A 15,657-nucleotide genomic window follows, 5' to 3' on the forward strand; every position below is an offset into this window, starting at 1 on the left:
CGCGTTCGGCCCGTGGAGTGTTTGGCCGAGGGGCGCTCGTGGGGTTTCGACTACCTCTTGACTATCCGAGGGACGCGATACGCGGCGACTCCCGTGGATCCGCGACTCCGTGCGCGCCTGCGGAAACAGGTGCGCGACAGGATTCGCGAGCGATGGAAGACCAGCATCGAGGCGATGACCCCAACAGATCTGGGGTCTAGATGTCGGCGTCTCCTTCTACCCGTCTTCGACCAGTGGATGGATCGCCGCCACGGACGTCTCAACTACCACGTTACCCAGTGGTTCACCGGTCACGGAGCGTATAACTCCTTCCTTGTCCGTATCGGCAGGAGGGAGTCGGATGAGTGTCCCTATTGTTTGGCGTCCCCCGAGGACCCCACTCACGTATTGTACTCATGCCCAGTTTGGTGTGATTACAGGTCATCCATCGACCCACCTGGAGGCAGCCCTTCCACGGCTGAGCGGAGACTGGTCAGCCGCATGCTGACCAGCAAAGAGGAGTGGAGCAGGGTGGCGGAGGTCATCTCCACCATCTTTATGCTCCGAGAGGAGGATGGCCGCGAGGAGGAGCGACTGTTGTTGGCTGCACGGGCTGCAGTCGACAGGGGCGTAGTTTAAATAACTAACCCGGCAACATGACCCACCCGCGGTATTGGTTCGGTTTTGGTCAGGGTGGGGCATTCTGCCCGGTTGTGGCAGGGTTGTTCCGATTTTATATGGATGTGCGCAGTCCGGTTGGAGGGGGGGAGGTGACCGAACCTTCTGGGGGCATGGAGGCTCACAGGGGGACGTAGGTCGTATAATATCACCCATTTTAGCCGGGAGCGTGGCACCGGCGGAGAGTCCTGATGTAATGCGCGTTTTGGTTCCGGGACTCTTTGCGAGCGGTTTGGTTGGTGGGATTTAAAAAAAGGGTAGGGTAAGTTAGGTTAGGTTAGGTTAAGTTAGGTTAAAGCAGAGGATACTTTGTATTTAACTGTTTGAGTTTTCAATATTCAAAATAACTGCTATAAATAACTGCTTTCGAAACTTTTTTTGTCAATAACTTTTTAATAGATAACAATCCACGATTGAAACTTAGTGCGGGTTATTCGGGGAGGTGACCTTTGTAATATATGTCAAATTCAAGTCCTTACTTCGTGTGCACAGCTGAAAATTCCTGCAAAATCATTAAACTTGTTTTGTTAATACCTTTTTAATAAACAACGAGCGACGGCTAAAACCTTTTGAAGGTCACTCAGGAGGGCGACCTTGACAATATATATCAAGGTCAAGGTCATCGGGGCTGGCTCCCCTAATCGGCATATTTACCATATATATAATTTATTCCATTTTCATTTAATGAAGCTGCACATTCGTGTAAATTGTTCGATAGTTCAGTAAAGTAAAGTAGTTTTAATGCAACCCGGGCGCGCCAAGTTTTTCTAGTTATTTTTTAAAAGTAGTTATACAATTGTATTTCGATACATATTATTTAGGTTGAATAAGGTAATTTTGTGATATAATAATATTATTAAGGAGAAATAAAGGTACTACCACTTGGGTTGGAACAGGAAGATCCTTGAATCTTTGTAATTGGCGCAATTTAAAGATTTCATACATTTTTTTAAATCGAGATAACACTCCACGCATACTTGGCGCCTTTTTTACCTTTTTTAAAACAAGGTATTTTTATCGTATTATATACAGCATAATCCCAGATAGCAATTTGTTAGCAAATTGGCACCAAATTGGCATCAAATTTGCTCAAGCTTTGATGTCAAATACCATAGCATCTGTGTCCGCGGTCAGCTTGTATTTTGTAGGCAACTCTTGTTGACATACCACGACGTCAAATTGTCGCCAAAACGCGAGCAAGGTTTGCGCGGCAAAAGTTGACGCCAAATTGTCGCCAAAAACTGAGCAAGATCTGTCATTTCGTATGCAGTTAAACGTGACGTTAAAATGACCCCTAATCTATACTGCTATTTAAGTTGCTATTTTTCTTTATTTTCAATAGGAAAGAAATGCAAAATTGAAAAGAAATACACAATAATAAAAATGAAATATATATCCAGTAAACAAACTGCGAGAAATATATTTAAAGTAAAGTACATTTGGCTTGATGTGTCTTTCTGACAGTTCGTTGCATAATCTCTCTCTTCTTGTTTATTTATTATAATCTGAAGTCCGAATTTTGCTCTCGAACTTCAGATTGCTTGTGGTGTGCGTAAACTACATGGACGTTGTCCATGGGAGCCTCTGTACCGCAAAAATTCTCAGAAAAATTAATATTATCATGCCATGGCGCGTATATTAACTTATATAACTGTCAGGCTAAATCTTAACGTCGAGTAAGAACTCGATGTATGGCACCACATAGCGGTGCGGAGCGAAAACGCATATTCCTAGCCGTGTAAATTTGAAGTGTCAAAAGCTGCAGATCTTGTTCGGTTTCTGCTGCAATCTGCCGTTAGGGTCCGCGCACGCAAATCTTGCTCGCGTTTTGGTGACAATTTGGCGTTAACTTATGCCGCGCAGACCTTGCTCGCGTTTTGGCGACACTTTGACGTCGAGGTTATTAACAGTTTTGCTCGGTTTTTGGCGACAATTTGGTTTCAGATTACGCTTGCAAAGATTGTTATATTTCTGCTGACACTTTGTGGACATTGTTTGATTTAACAAAGTTTGAACCAAATTTGTTGCCTGGTTGCTGACAAACTTCGTAGCAAACATCTGGCATAATTTGATTTAGCAAGATTGGCTATCTGAGATGTTGCTGTATATAATACGTAATATATTGATCTAATCATTACCTACAAATGACAAAATGGTTACCAGAAAAGCGAACATTTGTTCTGAAAGTGTTATTTAAATGTTACAGAACAGTGTTTATTACATTCTGTTATAGTTATGTAATTTTATACCTAAATTTTAGGTATCTATTACGTATTATGTACAGGCATAATGTTGCTGACATTTCCATCTAAACATTACTTAATAATTGACGTAATGGTTACCGAAACAGCGAACATCTGTTTTGTAAATGTTCTGTAAAAGTAATAGAACAGTGTTTATTGGGAGGTAGGAGGGAGTTAAATTGCGGAATGTCTAGGAAAGATTCCAGTTGCTCCAAGGGAATTGGAGAAAGTGAACGTGAATAATTATTATCGTGAGGAAATTGGTCCAGTTCCTCAAAAGGAATGGGCGAATACGAAGGTGAGGACACAGGGGAAGAGGAATCCTCGTGAAACTCAGCAGTGATGTCCTCGGAGGAGGAACGGAGGCACGCAGGTTGTCGCGCCGGATCGCAGTATGTCGCAGTATGTCGTCTTCACAGGGTGGCACTTAAGGGAACAATAAGGAATGAATATAATTGTATTTAAAGGGGAGGAAGAAAGGAGTAAGAGGCCGGGATAACATCCAGTCACAAAAAAAACAAATAAATAAGGATAAAGAAACCAAGAATGCTCACTTTTATGATGACAGGTGATGCGATGAAAAGCAACGAGCGGCGAATGCGAATCCTCTGGTTGGCTGGCGGATTCGAAATGATCGTGCAAAGCGCTGATGGTGATTGTTAAGATGGAATATCACAGAGTCTAATGATTTTATGCATTAGTGCAAAGCGCGCACTCGCTTTATTCGTTGAGACGGACTGCACGAAATTGAAAACGTTTAGTGCCGTTATGGAACACAACTGCATGGAACTGAAGTTGATAAAAATGATCTGCAAGCCGAAACACTGTAGAGACTGGAGCGGATATAGTAATGTACCTCGGGGCGATTCCGTTGCCCTTTTTCTAATATATGGAAAATCGTGCTAGGAAGGGATTGCTAGGAGTAGTGGGAAATGGGAAACACCCTATCCACATAGCAAAAGGTGATCCTAGGTACATCCGGTGGATATACTTCAAAAATTTTTAGATATTCGGGGGATATCTGTGTAAAACCGTAGGATATACTTAGGATATACTGAGGATGTCTGAATGACCGCTTTCGTGATATCCATAGGAAATCCAAAACTGGATATTCCTGGGATAACATGCCATAACAAACTTAGATCCCAACGATATTCACAGGATGTCTTAGAATGTCTTTTTTGTTATCCTAAGCTGATCCAGAAGAAATCATTAAATATACAAAATATACAGGTTGTTATTTAATTCGCGCCCACTATTTACACAGTAATATTTCTCATGAAAAACTGAGATGAAAAGTCCTGAACCATTTTTTTTCTATAATGTTCAATAAAGTAATTATTGAGTTAAAGTCAATCCAATCAGTGCCGACTTTACTCAATATAATGTTCAGGACTTTTTGACTCAGTTTTTCATGAGAAATATTACTGTGTAAATAGTGGGCGCGAATTAAATAACACCCTGTATATCCATTTTTAAATCTATTTAAAATATATTGTGAGAAACGAAATATTTTATATAATTTAAAATAATTTAAAATTTTGTTGGAAAAAATGTTTCAAACAATAATAGTTTCATTTTAAAAAAGGAATAAAACAATAATTTTTAGTAGCGCTGCCAAAATGAGATCAATGTCACTATAATTAATGTTCGGGATCCGGACCACGGTTAAACCATTTTTTTTAATTAGTCTTCGATTAAAATTTCGTCGAGTCTTGCGTGGCCAATCGAGCACCAGATGTTTGTCGCGCGCTATCCGGATCTAACAATATTTGCGTCGTTCGCGATCGAAAATTGACCTCGTACGGGCGCGAACCCCGACGATCTCGCTCGCACGGCTTAAATCCTCACGTGCGATGGACAGAGACGAAAGAGCTCGCTTGTTTGGTCGCGTATGCCTATTTTTCTCCACCGAAGGCGACAAACAAGCGACGTCGCTGTCGATCGCTCGTCGAGAACAAAGCCAGAGAAGATTCAGCCTCGTTCGCGAACGAATCTTTGTCGCAGACAGTACTCATATATTTTCGCCAAAGTTCGGCCGCCCGGTAAATCGTTCGAAGTTCTCGAGATCGAGTTCGGCGTGCATCCGTGGAACCACGTCGCGAGTTCCACTGTAGCAGAGACGCGCGTTCCCGATCTACGCTCGATATCTTCGACGGACGATACAAGCACGCAGATTCGCGTTCTCTCGAGACCATCCGTGCCTGACTTTTTGTTCGTTTGTTTTTTTGACGGTGTTACAATAAACCTGGTACACGAACATTCCGCGGACTTAGTTAACTCCAGTCACACGCCCCAATCCTTGCCGTGATCACCGAGTGGTCACTTTTCACGTCGCACGTTCTCTTCCGAACGGAATCAGCAGTCAGAGCCGGAATCCGACCACGACAGTTGGATCTCGCACAATTAAAAAAAATAGAAATTTACATGCTTTGATGATGACTTAAGATTACTGTTTTATTACTTAAATAGATATTTGACATGATTGATCCTGTATGAAAGAATATTAACTTCATAATGTTTAAAAATAAATGTTATTTATGTGTGAGTGAGTGAGTGAGTGAGTGCTCGTCTGAACTCGTCTGAAAATTGTGGATATTATATTGGAAAATCATAAACATCATAATATAATTATTTTTGTACGTAAAATTGATGCTCACGTGAATCAAGCACCCCGAATCGTGAGAGGCAAGGGGACACATGTGAATCAAGTACACCGTACGTTTCACTGTCAGCATCAATTTTACGTACAAAAATAATTATATTATGATGTTCATGATTTTCCAATATCTACAATTTTCAGACGAGTTGTGTAGTACTGCACAAAATACCCACAAATACGAATTTCTATCTTTAAACAAGATAACGACCACGTTGAACATGTCCGTTTAGGCTGAAAACAACTTAATTTAGTGTTTTATGTATTAAGAAATTGTTTCTGATAATTTACAATAAAATCCAGAGGGGGCCGAAATCGTGGCTTATCGGTCCTCCTCCTTTACCGAAGGGGAATTTATTCACAATATTAGCATTAGGAAGTAAATCTAACAATTTGACATAGAAGTATGTATATACAGGGTGAGCCATTTTAAGTAACGGATTGATTTTTCTCGAAAAACAAATCTTGTATTGAAAACTGTTTCAGACAAAAGTTGTTTGGTTCGAAGGAGGCAAAATGATAGCATTAATGAGAATATATACCGGGTAAAACAGTTTTAATTTTAGTGAATTTTGGCGTACGCAATAAAGTCCTAGGATCTACTGGTAAGTTAGAAAAACATTCATGGGTACGAAGAATTTTAAGAAGTTCAGTTAATGTAACATGATTAACGTTGTAAGTTATAGCCCAGTCATGTAACACGGTTTTAAAGCTTTTCTCTTCTTTCTCTTTTATATTCTCATCAGTAACAATTAAATTGGCTAAATGAACTGAATTAGTATTTCTTATTTCATTTGATTCATGTATTATTGTCACATCATCATTTCTTGTTTTATTATTTACAATCTCTATATACTTGTCAAATTTATTCACGTAAGACAATGTAGCATTTTTATTTATATTTGGTACTGTAGAAATTTTAGACAGTTTTTCCTGATTATTATATTCTAGCAAATTTATATCATTTTGCACAAGTCTTCTCAAATGCCTTTTGGACATTTCACAAAATCGTTTACGTTTTAATTGCAGTTTTTATTTATTCATAATTAAATTCCTAAGAAAAACATCTTAACTAAACATGAAATTGAATAAATACTTCAATTATATATATACAGGGTGTTAGGATCATACTATTAAGTAATGCGTCACTTAAGATCCTACAACTTTTGTATGGAACATTTTTCACGAAAATGTGTATTTCTCCAAATAAGTGCCTGATACGGTCGCTTTATAACACCCTGTATATATATTATATGTATATACATTATATACATATACATTATATGTATATATATATGTATATACATTATATACAGTATATGTATATGTACACTGCGGTGCATTGAATCGCTGGATCATAGTAGATTTCTTGATTTATCGACGTGACTTCTCCGTTGGGTCGGTAATGATCAACGCGCGCGGCTCATAGAATATTTGAATATTTTGATGAGTCGCGCGCGTTGATCATATCTATTTGAATAAATATATAATTGCATATGCAATGAAATAATACACAATATAATTCAACACAAATTAAATTAAAAGGTTTTCAAACTTATTCTCTGTTATTATAGTAAAACTTTCGTGTTTCCGAGAGATGTCCTGTTAATTAATTTGGTGGCTCTGAAAAGAGCCGTTTGATATGGTTCTGAAAAGAACCGATTATACTGAAACCAATTTAATAATTGGTCCAGTAGCCTTCTCTTGCTACTACTTGCTGCAATCTGTCGTCGATGGAGCGGTGAAGATTTGCAAAAAATTGAGGCTTACGTCTCAAGCCTTCCCACAAGTTTCTTGCGTGCGAAACCAGATTTGCTTTCGTTCTCTCATGCCTACAATCCCACGAATTGGCAATTGACGCCCAAACGTTTTCTATCAAATTAAGATCCGGGGATTTTGCAGGCCAATCGAGAACTTTAATTTCTGGGTGTTGGGCGAACCATTCTTTTACTATGTTCGCGGTATGGACGGCACTATTGTCTTGCACTAATCGGAACGTTGGCATATCTTCCTCGGAATATATTTGACAAACGCTGGGGAGCAATACGTTCTGCAGAATGTCGATATATTCCAAGGCATCCATATGCGACGAGACTTCGACTAATTCTCCCGGACAATGTGCGCTTATCCACCCCACATAGCACAAGTAATGCGTCCACTTCGTTCGCAAGGAATCACGTATTTGGGATCAAGCCGATGGTCTTCGGGTCTCCACACATGTAGGCGTCGATCATGTGCCGAACAAAACACTTTTTCGTCAGTCCAGATAGTTCTGTTCCAATCTTCTGGTGAAGTCGTATTAAGTTGTTGCAAAGCGAAAGCAACACGATCATCGTGATGTTTCCTCGTTAAAGCTATTTTACATGCAGGACGGTAACAATGCACACCCGCTTTATGCAAGCGCCTTTGCGCTGTCCACTTCGATATCTGTAAATCTAACTGATTTACAGAATGCGACACCGGAAGAAAACAGTTTCTATCTACCTGATTAACTAAAGCCATATCTTCTTCAACAGTTGTCGATCGCAGCCTACTGTTGTGTCGCCGATTATCTTGGCACCCTTCTGCTCCCTCCTCTTGCCATCGCTTGATCCATTTCCGCACATTTGTCTCACTGCACGGAATACTAAGTGCAATATCTCGCACACTCCGTCCCGCTTCCCACATTCCAATAATGCGGCCACGGTGAAAAATATCGACTTGCTTGTTTGCCATCGTTGCTCGATGCTAAATGCGAATAACATCTCGCTATGTTGACAAATGAATATTGGTGAAACAAAATACAATAGTTGACATTCATTTGGCGTAGCTTTACTTTCAAGACTCACGTTTTGTATCATATAACAATGGCAAGCAATCATGAAGATTTGCAGATGAATATTTTTCACCGTGGCCGCATTAATCTGAACCATCTCAAATGTTTTTTTCAGAGCCACCAAATTAATTAACAGGACATCTCTCGGAAACACGAAAGTTTTACTATAATAACAGAGAATAAGTTTGAAAACCTTTTAATTTAATTTGTGTTGAATTATATTGTGTATTATTTCATTGCATATGCAATTATATATTTATTCAAATAGATATGATCAACGCGCGCGACTCATCAAAATATTCAAATATTCTATGAGCCGCGCGCGTTGATCATTACCGACCCAACGGAGAAGTCACGTCGATAAATCAAGAAATCTACTATGACCCAGCGATTCAATGCACCGCAGTGTACGAGGTGTGGCTATAAAATAACCGGACTGATACTCTAAAAACGTTTACTTACAAAATTACTCAATGGATATGTTATCCCCTTCAACGTAGTGCCCTCCTCGATCCCTACACCGCTCCATACGAATCTTCCACTGTTCAAAACAATGTTGCAGATCTTTTTCTGAGAGCTTGTTCATGAGCTCCGCCGCTTTTTTCTTCACAACATCAACGGACTCAAATCTGATTCCTTTTAGCGCAGACTTGATCTTCGGGAACAGAAAAAAGTCACACGGGGCTAGGTCAGGTGAGTAGGGTGGATGTTCCAATATGGGAATCCTGTGCTTCGCCAAAAACCTCTGGATAGACAGCGCTTTGTGTGCTGGCGCGTTGTCCTGGTGAAGAATCCACGAGTCGTTCTTCCACATTTCAGGTCTTTTTTTTCTTATGCGTTCACGAAGGGCTATCAAAATCTCCTTGTAGTACTCCTGGTTAACAGTCTGACCTTCAGGTACCCAATCAATGTGAATAATCCCTCGGATATAAAAAAAACGATCATCATTGCTTTGAATTTGGACTTGCTCATCCGTGCTTTCTTTTGTCTCGGCGAATTGGGACTCTTCCAATGCATGGATTGGCGCTTAGTTTCAGGGTCGTATTGAAAAAACCATGATTCATCGCAAGTTATTACATTGTGTAAAAAGTTTGGATCATTTTCGATGTTTGCAAGGATGTCAGCACAAATGTTCCTTCGAGTGTCCTTTTGCTCAGGAGTGAGCACTTTCGGCACCATTTTAGCGCAAACTTTTGTCATGTGTAAATGTTCATGTAAAATTTGTCGCACAGTTTCTTTATCGATGTTAACTAAGTCGGCAATTGCTCAAATGCTCAGGCATCGATGTTTTCGAACAATTTCACTGACTTTTTCAATGTTACCGTCTGTTTTCGATGTGCCAGGACGACCGGGACGCGGATCGTCTTCAATCTCTTCCCTCCCTTCCTTAAATTTTTTAAACCACTCGACACTTGCGTACGAGATAAACACTCATCACCATAACCTTCCTTTAACAACTTGTACGTTTCTGTAGCGGACTTGCCAAGTTTAACAAGGAACGTTGACACGCTGCTCTACTTTCACGCTCAACATAATTCCGGCAGAGCTCAGGTATACGGTCCGCTTCGAACAAAGGTTACTGTCGTATTGAACGTCGCACGACCTTGAAATTTGAACGGTGGGGCGAGAAAAGAACACAGATCGATATACGGCTCTTCTAGTTGTTGCCAGGGCCCCAGGTAAGCGGCAAAAAAATCAGTCCGGTTATTTTATAGCCACACCTCGTATATACATTATATGTATATACAGGGTGTTACAAGACATGGCGCAAAGCACAGTGATGGAGGCGCTCCGTAGTTTAATGTCCCACTTTCGTCACCAGAATGAAAGGAAGATTGATTTGGTGACATATTTACCAAGAGAAATGGTTATATGCATATTGGATATGCTGGATAATGTCTCGTTGTCTTCTGCGGCTGCGGTTTCTCATAGATGGAGAAATATCGCGAGGAATGTTGCGCGCTACGCAACACTGCCTCACAATGGACGCCCTTCTCGTCAAAGAGGAAGATGTTCCAAACGTTCTGAGACCGCTTCATTTAAGTATATGCGGTTATAATACAAGTGCTTGTAGTGAAAGGACACTTCTATGCAATGGTGAGGAACTAGCGCAATGTAATCTCCTGCTCTTTTTTCACTTGCCGATAGAAAACGTCTACGCTGGCCGGTTGCAGTGCACAGTTAAATTGCGGGATGTAAACTTCCTTGTCCACCGTTTAATTTAATAAAGGGGGGACTAACAACTCATATGTACTGCTACAAATTGTTAGTTATTTGTTGCCCGCCACGTGAGTAATAGAATACAATGATGGAAATCCACAGCAATTTCACATTTATTTCAGGTCTGCACTATATAGAAACATAATCTTTCTCATAGAGATGCCGTGCAAAACTGTAACATGCATGATCACTAAGGTGGACGATATCTCTCTGGCTTTACGCCTGCTGTTTTTCACAGATGGAAAATTAAGTTGCTTAAGCTACAGTGGAGGCACAAAAGAGGTGTCGTTGTATGAATTCTTCTGAGATGATGTAGATACGATGGGAATAGGACACTCGAAAAATGTTCTGTTCAGTCTATGAGAGAGAATGTAATTTACTGCACAACAATGCCGACAGACCTCTGTCTCATTGATTGTCATAACAGTTTCGATGCAGTGAAATCCTAACATCTAAACGAAATACACAACATATAATGTACATATATAATTCACATTCTGGATGTTCAAGCTTTCTTTCGACACGCTATCCATAATTTAAGATGTTGTGTGCGTAATATAAAATCTGTAGGACATTATATGTATAGTAAGCAATTTCGAAATTTACTTTTCGGCGGCTTTCCGAATGTGTTAGAAAAAGGAAGGAGAAAATGGAGGCAATGTTCAAATATCGTTCTATACATACGTCAACATTTTGCAGAGCATGCAGCGGTGACATTCAATCGGAACAAGGAATCGGAAATGGGAAGTACAATGCCGCATTCAGCACATCTTACATTGAATAATAGTTAACAGTGGGGAGAACCTAGTGGGGAGTTGCTAATGGTGGGGAGGAATCTCATATATATGGCTCCCAGTGAGTTGTTACTCATCAGTTGTTCGTCGTACGTGGCGCAAAGCACAGTGATGGAGGCGCTCCGTAGTTTAATATCCCACTTTCATCACCAGAATGAAAGGAAGATTGGTTTTGTTACATATTTACCAAGAGAAATGGTTGTATGCATATTGGGTATGCTTGATAATATCTCGTCGTCCTCTGCGGCTGCGGTTTCTCATAGATGGAGAAACATCGCGAGGAATGTTGCGCGCTGCGCAACACTGCCTCACAATGGACGCTCTTCTCGCCAAAGACGAAGATGTTCCAAACGTTCTGAGACCGCTTCATTTAAGTGAAAGTATATGCGTTTGTAATGCAATTGATTGTCATAACAGTTTCGATGGTGTGAAATCCTAACTAGAAGATGACGCGAACTGTAAAATTGATTTCCGAATAAGATGTATCGTTTGATAGGTTGTATCTAGACAATACAAACCAGCAGCAGAACAGTTTCAAGCCATTTCATTGAACTACGAACCGGATTTCATAATTAAAACAGATCAATCGAACAGTGAATACAGAGGTAATGTATCTCGCACTTGCACACACTCTGGAGAAAATTTATTCCAATTATAATATACACGATTTAAAACATTGAATCCTATCTATAAAGATCTACAATGAAATGTTTGCGTTTTGTTTCTTGCTCTTTTCGTCTTGTATTTTGGTTTCTTCACACACTCTTTTAAGTTGAAAATTGAACTTTGGAATAGACGAGGAACACGTGACAAGAAACACAATTGTCATCAGGTATGTCGAGAAAACATTAGATAAGAGAAGAGATTTAAGAAACAAGATGCAAAGAGCATATTGTAGATCAGACTTAAGATATTTACTATAATGTTGCTGATAAGTATAGATAGTAAGTATAATACTTTAGTTACTTGTCAGGATTTTTCACTGGTTAATTACTAAAGAAGTCTCTTGTCCAGCCGTTGGATTACACAGTAACTTTATTGAGAATACAATGACTGCTTTTCAGGATTCGAACGAAGCCGTATATATATATATATATATATATATATACAGGGTGTCCCATGGGAAGTTGCTGAAAGTAAACGATTGGTTCTCCCCTCCATGACTTCAGAAAGGGTCTTACGGTTAACGGTCGTTCATCTGAGTGTCCGCAGTTTTATTCTGGTTGTGGTAGATGCAAGTCCGTGCGCGTCAAAATGACTAATCTGACGACGGAAGAAAAGATTTATCTTGTCGAGTGCTTCTTTTCCAGAGGAAAAGTTCATAGCAATGCTTACAGGGGGTTTCGTACTAAATACGAAACACATAAAGTTAAGAGCGAAAACACGCTGAAAAGGTTAAAATTTATTATTTCTTTAAACGTATGCGTTACGTCACTCCATTTTTTGGCAATAAATCTGCATTAAAATAATGTTTTGTGTTATTTTTATCAGAATTATCGATAATTTTATGCAGTATGGAACTATCCAAGACCGTAGACATGATCTGCCAGGTCCTTCTGTGTCTGTAGCTGCAGAAGAAAACATTGAAGATATTAAGAAGTATTTTGAAGAGAATCCAAATTCTTCCATTCGGAAAGCTGCCCAAGCTCTTGAAATATCCAAAACAACGTTACACAGGATTTTAAAACATTTCCTGAAAATGCATCCCTATAAAATAACATCGCATCAATTGCTAACCAAACGCGCTATGACGAAACGTGTGGAATTCTGCAAGACGATAAATGGAATGTTTGAAGATGGAGAACTTGATGCAAAATTGATAATTTACACGGACGAAGCACATTTCTGGCTAAATGGTTATGTTAATAAACAAAATTATAGATTTTGGAGGTCGGAAAATCCCAACGTTTCCTTGGCTAAACCTTTACATCCACAAAAAATAACAGCATGGGCTGCGATCTCGGTAAAAGGAATTTATCTGTAATTCTTCGAATCAACAGTCACTGGTAAAAGTTACAAGCAGCTTCTCGAAACACAATTCTTCCCTCATGCAAAAAAAAGAGGCCTGGTCAGAGGATTTCATTTCATGCAGGATGGAGCGACACCACATCGAACCCAGGAGGTCTTCGAAACAATCCACAAAGTTTATGGCAATCGAGTCATCGGTCTGGGATACCCCAAATTTGCCCATGGGGGGGGGGGCTAGAATGGCCGCCGTACTCGCCGGATTTAAATCCATGTGACTTCTTTCTTTGGGGATACATTAAGGACCATTGTTATGCCGGAAATCCAGAAACAGTGTCAGATTTAGTAGTAGCTATTAAAAAGGTCGTCAGCAACATTAAAGACGACATGTTAGAAAAAGTTTTCACAAGTTTTCTTAAAAGAATTGATTTTTGTACAAATTCAGATGGTGCACACTTTGAAAATATTTATCATTAGCTTACTTGATTATTAGCATATTGTTCATTAATAAAATAAACTGATATACAAACAGTTTGCTAAATTTTATTTATACCCATTAAAAACCGCAGATTTTCCTCTTTCCAACGCAATTTTTGTTTTTTCAATAACTGCATACGTTTAAAAATGACAGCTGATTAGTTTTAGCAACTTCCCATGGGACATCCTGTACACACACACACACACACACACACACACACATATATGTCAATCGTATACTTTGACGACAAATTTAGGCAAGAATTGGCTACTTTGACGACTTCTGGCTACTTTGACGACGGTCGTCACAATGTTTACCGGTCAATCGGATATTTTGACGACGGTCGTCAAAATAACGTTATCGGTCAATTGGCTACTTTCAGTACACTTGTATACTTTGACGACATTTGTTGGTGAATTGGCGATTTTGACGACGAAATAAAAATAAATACAAAAAATGAAATAAAAACATGACAAATCCGCCTTTTTATCTTTTATTTTACATAAATTTCATTAATTTACATTTTATTCAATTTTTCGAAAATGTAACAATAATAAATAGTAAAGAGGATCCTGTATTTTTAAATAAAATTTTCTTGGTTTCTATCATGAACTAAACAATAGTATCCAAAAATACAATTTACTTACAGGATATAACACTATGCATTCTATGTATTCTATGCATTAAATGAGAGAGACGGTAAATTTACTACATTTAATAAACAGCGACAAAAACAACAATTTAGTAACAGATGATATGCTTCCACACTGCCCTTATTGCTATATTTTTTAAATAAATAACACTACAAGTGTTTAACTATAAACCATATTTTATATATACTAGTCGATTAGTTCGGAGACCAAATGTGGTCTACAGTGATTATATGATTACTTCGGAGACACAAGATTACTTTCAGGGCTGTCCTCAATATTTTAAATTCATTCAGGACTGTCCCTGAGGTAATCGTACATGTATATGATTAGATACTTCGAGGACTTATTTAATCAATTTTGATTTTGTTAAATAATGCCGTGCAAAGATTGTTCAGTTTCAGTGTCGATATCGCGGTGGATCGAATTTCAATACGCGACATCGTTTATTGTCCTTCTCCCTCTCGCACGAAAAGATACATCGCACTTTAAGGCACATATCTCGGAAACGAAAATAGATATCGCCCCCGTTCAAAGAGGACATAGTTTCTGAAAATATTCTCTGCGTGGATTAACGACTTCCGCTTATGATATCGTGGCGGATCGATTTTCATCACGCGACGACGTTTGGCATCCTTCTCTTTCTCTCGTAGGGAAATAAAGAGTATCTTTTAAAGCTGATATCTCGGAAACGAAGCGAGATATCACATTGGAACAAAAAGGATTTTACTTCCATTGTAATGCCCTGCAAAGATTGCATATATTCGTTACCGCTATCGCGGCGGATCAACTTTCATCACGCGACGACGTTTGCCATCCTTCTCTCTCTCTCTCGCGCGCGGAAATAAACATTATCTTTTAAAGTTGATATCTCGGAAACGAAGCGAGATATCACATTCGATCAAAAAGGATTTTGCTTCTACTATAATGCCGTGCAAAGATTGTTTACTTTCCGTGTCGATATCGCGGCGGATCGACTGTCATCACGCGTGTGAAGTCTCACGACATCCAGACATATTAATTTTTTTCATTCTTTAATTGTTATTCATATACCGATTTTTTAGGATAAGTTATCGACCAAGGGGGTACCCACTATCCAGATAACCAAATGTTTCCACAATGGCCGCATAATGCGTGCACACGTGCAATGGATGCTGTCATTGTGATATCCAGCTA

This window comes from Ooceraea biroi, chromosome 5 (assembly GCF_003672135.1).
Source record: "Ooceraea biroi isolate clonal line C1 chromosome 5, Obir_v5.4, whole genome shotgun sequence".
Taxonomy (NCBI): Eukaryota; Metazoa; Arthropoda; class Insecta; order Hymenoptera; family Formicidae; genus Ooceraea; species Ooceraea biroi.